Below are 10,385 nucleotides of genomic sequence, written 5' to 3'. Positions count from 1 at the left end.
CAGGCCAACACGAAGCTGCAGGAAGAAGTCATTAGGGAGAAATAAATATATAGAAATGGAAAAAGAGGTCCTTGTTTTGGGTTCTGAGGTTCTTATCAGATGTAAGATGTCTCGCAGGAAGATGGTGTCCCTGTCAAAGACTAGACAACACGTTGGTAGAAGCCAAGCTTTGCGGGGAAGCTGAGCCAGCCCTGAAATCCTGCTGGAAAGGCTGTCTTAGTTGAGGCAAGTTCATCAAGAGGGCAAGAGGGGTAAAGCATCTTGCAGGATAGGGCAGGGCAGTGCAGGCTGCTGCTCCCCCCCCCCCCCACTGCCACCATCAGCGGAGTGGGCTCTGCAGGGTTAATAAGGGGGTCTCTAGGGGATCCCTGGGTAGCTCAGCGGTTTAGCACCTGCCTTTGACCCAGGGTGTGATCCTGGAGTCCCGGGATCGAGTCCCACATCGGGCTCCCTGCATGGAGCCTGCTTCTCCCTCTGCCTGTGTCTCTGCCTCTCTCTCTGTGTGCCTCTCATGAATAAATAAATAAAATCTTAAAAAAAAAAAAGTAAGGGGGTCTCTAAGGCCCAGATGGGAGCTGCTTTGGTGGTGGGGCTGCAGTATGACAGGCAGCTGAGGATGAGAAAGGACAGCACAGTCCCAGAGGGCCCCAGAACCAGGTTCCAGGAGATGGAGGAGGTCCTTGGCCGGGCTAAGGAATGGCGTGGAGCTAGAGTGGTTGGCTAGGTGCCAGGCATAGGGGAGGGAGCAGAGGATAAAAGGCATAGCCTCTGCCTTGAAAGCTCCCACTTAGTGAAGAAGGCAAATACATAGTTACTCTAGATTAAGATGAGTGCTGCATTAGCCATAAGGGATATTAGAAAGCTTTTAACAGGGAATTTTTAGGAGAGGCACCTAACTTGGTGGTGGTGATGTGCTGGTTCCCATTTAAGCCAAGTCCTAAATAGAAGTTAAGGAGTGAAGGAGAAGATATTTCAGGCAGAGGAATCAGCTCACAAAAAGGTGAAAGAGCCAGAGGGACTAAGGAAAGTATAAGGCCACGTGCTGCACTAAGTATGGGTTACCTCCTTTAATGATCAAGAAAGCCCAAGAAATAGGTATTATTATTATCTTACAGATGAGAAAACCCAAGGCGGGACAGAATAAGTAACTCGCTCATCATAAGCTGGTAAAGTGGTAGAGCCAGGATGGATGTGGAACTCAGATGGTCTGGCCCCAGCAGCCTTGTTTTTAAACTATCAGCATAGACAATATGGTTTTCTTGATGTTATTTCTTGGTTTATTTCTCTTTGATTTTCTCTAAGTCTCTTTTTTTCCTGGTTTTTAAATTGAGATATAATTGACATATAACATTGCATTTGTTTTAGGTTATATAACATACTGATTTGATATACGTAGTATATGTTGTAAAATGATCACCACCATCCATTTAGATTCCCTATGTGTCTCTTTTTTTAAAGATTTATTCACGAGAGACAGAGAGAGGGACAGAGATATAGGTAGAGGGAGAAGCAGGCTCCATGCAGGAAGCCCCATATGGGACTCGATCCTAGGACTTTGGGATCATGCCCTGAACGAAAGGCAGACGCTCAACTGCTGAGCCACCCAGGCCTCCCTCCCTATATGTCTCTTAAAATACTTCCTTTAGAAAATACTCATCAGTCTTGGCTGACCCAAAAAGGCAGGTGGCAGGAAGAGAAAGAGTTTGTCCCACTGTCATGCAGGAGACCTAGTGCCAAGCCAGTGGGCAGAAAGGGGAGTTCATGGGACCAAGGCAGGGAATGGGACAGGAAGGGGAACTGAAGTTAGAAAGCCCATGTTCTCTTGAACCGTGAGAACCCCTAGGAGTGACTCCCTCATCCTACCCCACAGCCTGGAACACAGCAGGTGCCCAATAAACGTTGATTGACTCAGGTGCAGTGATGATGTGAATGAAACTCAAATTGACCCAATTTTCTAATCTTTGTGTGGGGTAGCCAACTGGGCCACTGAAGTGCCTGTCTAGGACATCTACCCACCTTGGCCACCACTGAGCTGACTGTAGGGTGCTGCTCTTCCTCTGATCTGGCCCGAGAAGGGGGGTTCAAACTCACTCCTCTACTCAGGCTAACTCTGCCCAGGTGGGAGCTGGAACATGTCAACAACCTTTACCAAGGGATAGGAGGCAGGGAAAGGGTAAACCCAAAGGGAAATGGGCTCCGAAAATGAAGCTCAGCCAGGTCACCTGTTTTTGTTTTTGTTTTGTTTTTTTGAAGATCTTATTTATTTATTCATGAGAGACACACAGAGAGGCAGAGACATAGGCAGAGGGAGAAGCAGTCTCCCTGCGGGGAGCCCCATGCGGGACTCGATCCCAGGACCCCGAGATCATGACCTGAGCTGAAGGCAGATTCTTAACCACTGAGTCACCCAGGCGCCTCTACTGGAGTTATTAATTGTGATCATTTGCTTAAGGTGATGTGTTAGGGTTCTCCAGAGAAATAAAACCAATGGGAGATAATCTATATCACTTATAACGTGTGTGTTTATGCTTATACTTATATTACTTATTTATTATAAGGAATTAAGTCACTCAATTATGAGGCTGGAAAGTTCAAATGTGCCCTGTGGGCTGGCAGGCTGGAGACCCAGGAGAGGAATGGTACGGAGGTAATCTGAAGGCGGTCTGCTGGAGAATCCCCTCTTGTTGGAGAGGCTGATCTTTTGGTTAAATTCAAGCTTTCAGATGAGTCTCACCCACGTTATGGAAGGCAGTCTACATACTTACAGTTCACCAATTTAAATATTAATCACATCCCAAATCACCCTCCAAGTGGACACATGAAGTGTCACAAGTAGTGTCGGCCAGGTTTTTCCACTATAGTGCTATTTTTCTTTTGTAATTAATAAGCACTTTTGAAGGGAGATAGGTTGATATCGTCATTAAAAGCTCAATTACAAGCCTTGGCATTTATTCATGTTCCAATGAATATTTGATGTCAGTTTTATTGAGGTATAAATTACATACAGTAAAATTCACTGTTTATATTGTGGTAAAGTACACATAAATAAAATTTACCATTAGTGATATTTAGTACATTCACAATGTTGTGCAACCATCATGACTATCTAGTTCCATCCACGACATTTTTCCCACCCCAAAAGGAAACCCCATACCCTTCAGTCACTCTCCATTTCTGCCTCCTCTCAGTCCCTGGAAACTGCTAATATGCTCTTGGTCTCTCTCTAGATTTCCCTAATCTGAATAAATAAATAAAATCTTAAAAAAAAAAAAAAAGTAAGGGGGTCTCTAAGGCCCAGATGGGAGCTGCTTTGGTGGTGGGGCTGCAGTTACCCCTCTTTACCCCTCTATTTCCATATAAATAGAATCACATAATACATTACCTTTTGTATCTGGTTTCTTTCACTTAGCATAATATTTTCAAGGTTCACCTATGCTGTAGCGTATATCAGTACTTCATTCTTTTTTATGGCTGAATAATATTCCATTGTAATGATATTCACATTTTGTTTATCCTTTCATCAGGTTGACAGACACTTGGGTTTCTCCCACCGTTCAGCTATTGTGAGCAGAGCTGCTACTATGAGTCTTTGTGTTCAAGTTTTTGTTTGAACACCTGTTTTCTGTTTTCAATTCTTTTGGGTACATTGCTAGTTTATGTGGTAATTCTCTTTAATTTATTGAGGTTTTTCATACCAGCTGAATAATTTTACATTCCTACCAGTAGTGTACAAAGGTTCCAGTTTCTCCACATCCTCCCCAAAGCAAATCGAAACCTTGATTTATTATTTTTTTCTTTTTACAGATCATGCTTTGAGTATTATGTTAAGAACTCTTCACCAAACCCTTGATCCCAAAGGTTTTCTCCTATGTTGGCTTATAAACATTTTGCAGTTTTTACAGTTTCACATTTTAATCTTTGCTCCATTTGAAAAAACTCTTTATAGGGTGTAAGGTTTAGGTCAAGGTTTTTATTTTTTGTTTCTGGTATGTGGATATCCAGGACTTGCTCCTGCTTGTTGGAAACACCGTCTTTCCTCCACTGAATTACTTTTGCATCTTTGTAAAAAATCAGTTGACTAAAAAAAAAAAAAAAAAAAAATCAGTTGACTGTACTTGTGTGGAGCTATTTCTGGGTTCTCTATTCTGCTTCATTAGCCTGTATGTCTGTCCCTCTGCTGATACCAAACAGTCTTGATTACTGTAGATATAAAATAAATCATGAAATTGTGTAGACTGGTTCCTCCCACTTTATTCTTATTTTCAAAGTTCTTTTAGTTATCCCAGTTCTTTTGCTTTTCCATCTAAATTTTAGAATACTCCTGTCTATATTTACAAAAAATCTTGCTAGGATATTGAGAGGCATTGCATTAAACTTGTATATCTATGTGGGGAGGATTAACATCTTTACTATATTGATCTTGCAATCCCAAACACAGTATGTTTCTCAATTTGCTTAGATCTTATTTATTTATAGATTTTTAAACCATAATTATGATAATGGCTACAAGAAAGTGCATGTTTCAATACAATTATCATGATAAGGGAACTTGACTTTGTCTGGGGGAAAGAGTCAAAGATAGCTACTCTGAACATTGAGATTTGAAGGAGTGAGAATTAGTGAGGTAAAGAGGATGGGGAGAAAGTTCCTGGCAGAAGGAACAGTGTGTGCAAAGGCCATGAATTGGGAGAAAGCTGGAGTCTTACCGGGAATAGTTTGTGTAGTTGGTGACCTGAAAGCAAAGCAATGAGTGAAATAAGAGAGGTTGGAGGGGCACCTGATCTCACAGATCTTGGGATCAAGCCCAGTGCTGGGCTCCTCTGTCAGTGGGGAGTCTGTTTGAGATTCTCTCTCTCTCCCTTTCCCTCTCCCCTCCCCACAAAGTAAATAAATAAATATTTTTTTTAAAAAGAGAGAGAGAGAGTCTGGAGAGATCAGTAGTTATTAGATTGGTTATTCAGGGCTTTAGAACCTTGCTAAGGACTTTCAAATTTACTTGAAAGCTAGTGGAACTAGTTTTCAAACTAGGCATCAGAGGGCTTTTAATCTAGGTAATGGTAAGATCACACAGGGTTTATTTCAACTTAATCAATTAGTTAGTTTTTATATCTTTACTTTTTAAAATTCTAGGAAAATATACATAACATAAAATTTGCCACCATAGCCATTTTTAAGCACACAATTCTGTGGTGTTAAGTACATTCACATTGTTGTGCTTTATTTTTTATTTTTAAAAAAGATTTTATTTATTTGAGAGAGAAAGCACGTGGGGAGGGGAGGGGCAGAGGGAGAGGGAGAAGCAGACTCCTTCCCACAGAGCAGAGGCTCATCCCAGGACCCTGAGATCACAACCTGAAGACCTGAGCCACCCGGGCGCCCCTGTGGTGCTGTTTTTTAGTAATGTAAAATTAATACACTGTCAGGTTATAAAGTCTTTTTAAAATTTTTATTCATTAAAAAAATTTTTTTTACTAACAGAAATGCATTTTATTTTTTCTCCATCCCCCATCCCCCTCCCCTCTGACGACCCTCAATCTGTTTCCTATGATTAAGAGTCTATTATGGTTTGTCTCCCTCTCTAATTTTTGTCTTGTTTATATTTTCCTCTTTTCCCCTATGATCCTGTTTTGTTTCTTAAATTCTATATAGGATATAAAGCCTTAATAAATATTCAGTGAAAACAAAAAGTGAACCTCTCTTTCCTTCCTCTGGACTATGCTTAGAAGTAACCACTATTGGAGCCCTTGGCTGGTTCAGTTGGTAGAGCATCTGACTCTTAATTTGGGGTCATGAGTTCAAGCCCCACATTGGGTATAGAGATTATTTTTTAAAAATAAAATCTTTTTTTTTTAAAAGTAACCACTGTTACCAGTACTTCTTATGCAACCTTCCACATCAGGGAAGCTATCCTACAGAAATAAATACACTAGGTGTGTAAGGGATATAGTCGAAGACACAAACTTGTGTTTAGGAATGAAAAAAAGAAGGAAACAACCTGAATATCCAACAAGAAAACTGTTGAGGAAGTGAAGGTGTATCCGTATCATGAGATATTGTGTTGTTTTGTGATGCTATTAAAAAGAATGAGTTCCACTTATGTATGCTGAGAAAAGAAAAAAGCAAATTGCAGAATGATGAGTGTAGTAATACTGCATTTTTATAAAAATAAGTAATTATCAAAGCCCTCTGCAGAGAGGATTGGGTAGTGCAAAGGCTCTGCTAGGAGAGGAACTAGCAGAACGGAAGGGGACTAAGTCACCTGAGCAGTCACTCCATTTCTTCTTTCTAAACCCCAGGGCTGGTAAGTTACCTCATGGGCTCCTGCTTCTCCCTAAGGGGTCAAAAGGTTTATACATCTGGGTGGGTAATTGCAGCTAGGAGTGAGCAAGTGTGGTAGGGTGGTGCTCTCTGCCCTAGGGTCTTTCCCTCCACTTTCTTGAACTCCCTAGGACCCACATGGACTGGAGTGGGCCTTACAGACCCTTCCCGAACCTCACGAGACAGAGTGGCTGATACTCCAAGGGGGATATGAGCTCCCAGGCCAAAATGACAGGACACCGGAGAAGTCCAGGTGAAAGACATCAAACTAGATGATATATCCTTTCTAAAGGAGAAATATTCAAGCAGATGAATCAGGAATTTAGAACAGTTTATGGGGCACCTGGGTGGCTCAGTCGGTTAGGCATCTGCCTTTGTTTGTTTAAAGATTTTATTTATTTATTCATAGAGACAGAGAGAGAGGCAGAGACACAGGCAGAGGGAGAAGCAGGCACCATACAGAGAGCGTGATGTGGGACTCATCCAGGGTCTCCAGGATCACGCCCTGGGCTGCAGGCGGCGCTAAACTGCTGCGCCACCGGGGCAGCCCAGGCCTCTGCCTTTGGCTCAGGTAATGATCTTGAGGTCCTGGGATCGAGCCACATGGGGCTTCCTGCTCAGTGAGGAATCTGCTTCTCCCTCTCCCTCTGCCGCTCCTCCCTGTTCCTGCTCTCTCAAACAAATAAAATCTTTAAAAAAAAAAAAAAAAAAAGATTTAGGTTTTGATCAATATATAAGGAGAGAAAGGAAGGTACCAGCAATATAAACAAAAGCAGGAAATAGGATGCCTGGGTGGCTCAGCGATTGAGCGTCTGCCTTAGGCTCAGGGCATGATCCCAGGATCCTGGGATCGAGTCCTGAATCAGGCTCCCTGTGAGGTGCCTGCTTCTCCCTCTACTTATGTCTCTTTAAAAAAAAAGCCGGAAATCGGGATCCCTGGGTGGCGCAGCGGTTTAGCGCCTGCCTTTGGCCCAGGGCGCGATCCTGGAGACCCGGGATTGAATCCCACATCGGGCTCCCGTGCATGGAGCCTGCTTCTTCCTCTGCCTATGTCTCTGCCTCTCTCTTTCTCTCTCTCTCTCTGTGACTATCATAAATAAATAAAAATTAAAAAAAAAGAAAAAAAAGCCGGAAATCATTAAAAAAAAAATAACCAACTGGAACTATGGATCAATAATCCCTTATCAACAATCCAAAATAAAAACAAAAAAACTCTAAAATCCCAGCCTTTTAGGGAAGCCTGGGTAGCTTTCTCCCTCTTCCTTTGCTCCGCCCTACCTGCTTTCAAACATGTCTTTGAAAAATAAACATAAAGAAAAGTTGAAAATAAAATGATGAAAAAAGATACAGCAAGATGATATAGCCTAAGGAAAACTGGAGTAGCAATATTAATATCTGACCAAGTAGAATTTAAATTTTAAAAATTTCACAAAGAAAAATAAATAATTTACAAAGAACAAGGAAGGACATTGTATACCTAATAAAAAAAACCCAAAACCCAAATAGAACAACAAGATATATATATCACAAACATATATGAATATAACAATAGAATGTCAAAATATACTAAATGACAGTTGGCTGGCCAGCAAGAACAAATAAATATAACAACAATTATAGTAGTCAGAGATTTTAATACACTCTCCTTGCAAACTGACAGATTTTGAAAAAATATTTATTTATTTATTTTGAGAGAGAGTGTGTGTGTGCAGGGGTGGGGAGTAGGTACAGAGGCAGAGGGAGAGGGAGAGAGAGAATCTCCAGCAGATTTTCCACTGAGTGTGGAGCCAAGCTCGATCTCACCACCCTGAGATCCTGACCTGAGTCAAAGTCAAGAGTCAGAGGCTTAACCAACTGAGCCAACCAGGTGCCCCAAACTGATAGGTTTAAAAAAATAAAAAGAAGGAATATAAAAGATCTAGAATATATAATAAGTTTAGATACATTTATTTATTTAACAAACACTAGATCACACAATATTTATCAGACATGGTTCTAGAACTTTACAGATATTAACTTGCTTAATCCTTATGACAACTCTAAAATGTAGATAATATTGCTATTATTCCCATTTAGTAAAGAATCTGAGACATGGAAATTAAATGTTTGTCTGAGTTTATACTGTTATTAATCTACAGAGCAAGTTTTGAAAGTAGGCAATCTGACTCCAAAGCCTGCACTCTGGGGATGCCTGGGTGGCTCAGCAGTTGAACATCTGCCTTTGGCTCAGGACGTGATCCTGGAATCCTGGGATCAAGTCTCACATTGTGTTCCCTGCATGAAGCCTGCTTCTCCTCCCTCTGCCTATGTCTCTGCCTCTCTTTCTGTGCCTCTTGTGAATAAATAAAATCTTAAAAAAAATCCTACACTATGAACCATCACATTATGCTTCATTCCACAAACAGGGAACACTCTTTTCATGTGCATTCAAAAGAATTACAAATATAGGTCACGTATTAGGTGACAAAGACAGACCAAAATTCATTCCAATATGTCAACATATGTTCCCTAACTACAATGCACCACAACTAAAAATAATACAAGGAAAAAATTTAAAATACCATAAATAACCACTACACACCTTTTAGAATGGATAATATCCCCAAACTGACAATTCCATATTATACAGTCATAAAAAAGAATGAGGTCTTGCTATCTGTGACAACATGGATGGGCCTAGAGGGTATCATGTTAAGTGAAGTAGGTCAGACTGAGAAAGACAAATAGCACATGATTCCATTCATAAATGGAATCTTAAAAAAGCACACATGATAAACAAAAAGCAGAATCAAATCTATATTTATAGACCTAAACAGAGAACAACGGATGATTGTCAGAGGCAACTGGGGAGGGGGGTTGGGCAAAATGGGTGAAGAGGAGAGAGAGATACAGGCTTCCAGGTATGGAGTGAGTAAATCAGTAGGATTAAAGGCACAGTTTAAGGAATACAGTGGATGATAGTGTAACAGTGACAGTAACAGTAACGGACAGCTGGTAGCTACACTTGTGGGGAACATAGCACAGTGTTTAAACTTGCCGATGACTGGGCAGCCCCAGTGGCACAGTGGTTTAGCGCGGCCTGCAGCCTGGGGTGTGATCCTGGAGACCTGGGATTGAGTCCCACGTCGGGCTTCCTGTATGGAGCCTGCTTCTCCCTCTGCCTGTGTCTCTGCCTCTTTCTCTCTCTGTGTGTGTGTGTGTGTCTCTATGAATAAATAAACAAAACCTTAAAAAAAAAAAACTTGCCAATGGCTAGGTTGGATATCCGAAACTAATGAAACATTGTGTGTCAACTATACTGAACAAACAAACAAAAAACCTTAACTGCAGTTGCTGACAAGAGTGTGAAGCAGTGAACTCACTGTTAGCAGGAATGGGAGATGGTACCACCACTTTGGAAGACAAGCTGGTAGTTTTCTGACAAAGCTAAACATAGTTTTAGCTCGCAATCGAGCAATCACACTCCTAGCTATTTACTCAGCTGATCTTAAAACAAATGTCCACACAAAAATCAACACAGAAATGTTTATTGCACCTTTATTCATAATCACCAAAACCCAATAGGTGAACAGATGAACTATGATACATCATACAATGTAATAATTATTTTATTTTTCAATGTAATAATTATTCAGCAATAAAGAGAATGAGCTACCAACCCACATAAAGATTTAGACAAATTTTAAATGCATACTGCTAAGTGAAAGAGGACTGACACACTACAGAGTGTATGATTGCATTGCATTTATAGGACATTCTGGAATAGGCAAAACTATAGAGATGATAAATTAGTGATTGTCAGGGTTTGTTGTGGGGGAGGGTGCAGTGAGGGTTGAATAGGTGAAGCACGGGATTTTGGGGGGTACTTAAGTTATTATTTTTTTTTATTTAAGTTATTTTGAAGATGTTATTTTTAAGTAATCTCTCCACTCAAGGCGGAGCTCAAACTCACAACCCTGAGATCAAGAGTAGCATGTTTCACCAATTGAGCCATCCAGGCACCATTGGGCAGTGAAGTTAGTCTGTATGATACCATGCTAATAGGTGCATGGCACTCTGCATTTGTC

The sequence above is a fragment of the Canis lupus genome, chromosome 34 (genome assembly GCF_011100685.1).
Source record: "Canis lupus familiaris isolate Mischka breed German Shepherd chromosome 34, alternate assembly UU_Cfam_GSD_1.0, whole genome shotgun sequence".
Classification (NCBI taxonomy): Eukaryota; Metazoa; Chordata; class Mammalia; order Carnivora; family Canidae; genus Canis; species Canis lupus.
The sequence above is the reverse complement of the archived record's forward strand: the minus strand, read 5'-3'. Positions refer to the sequence as shown.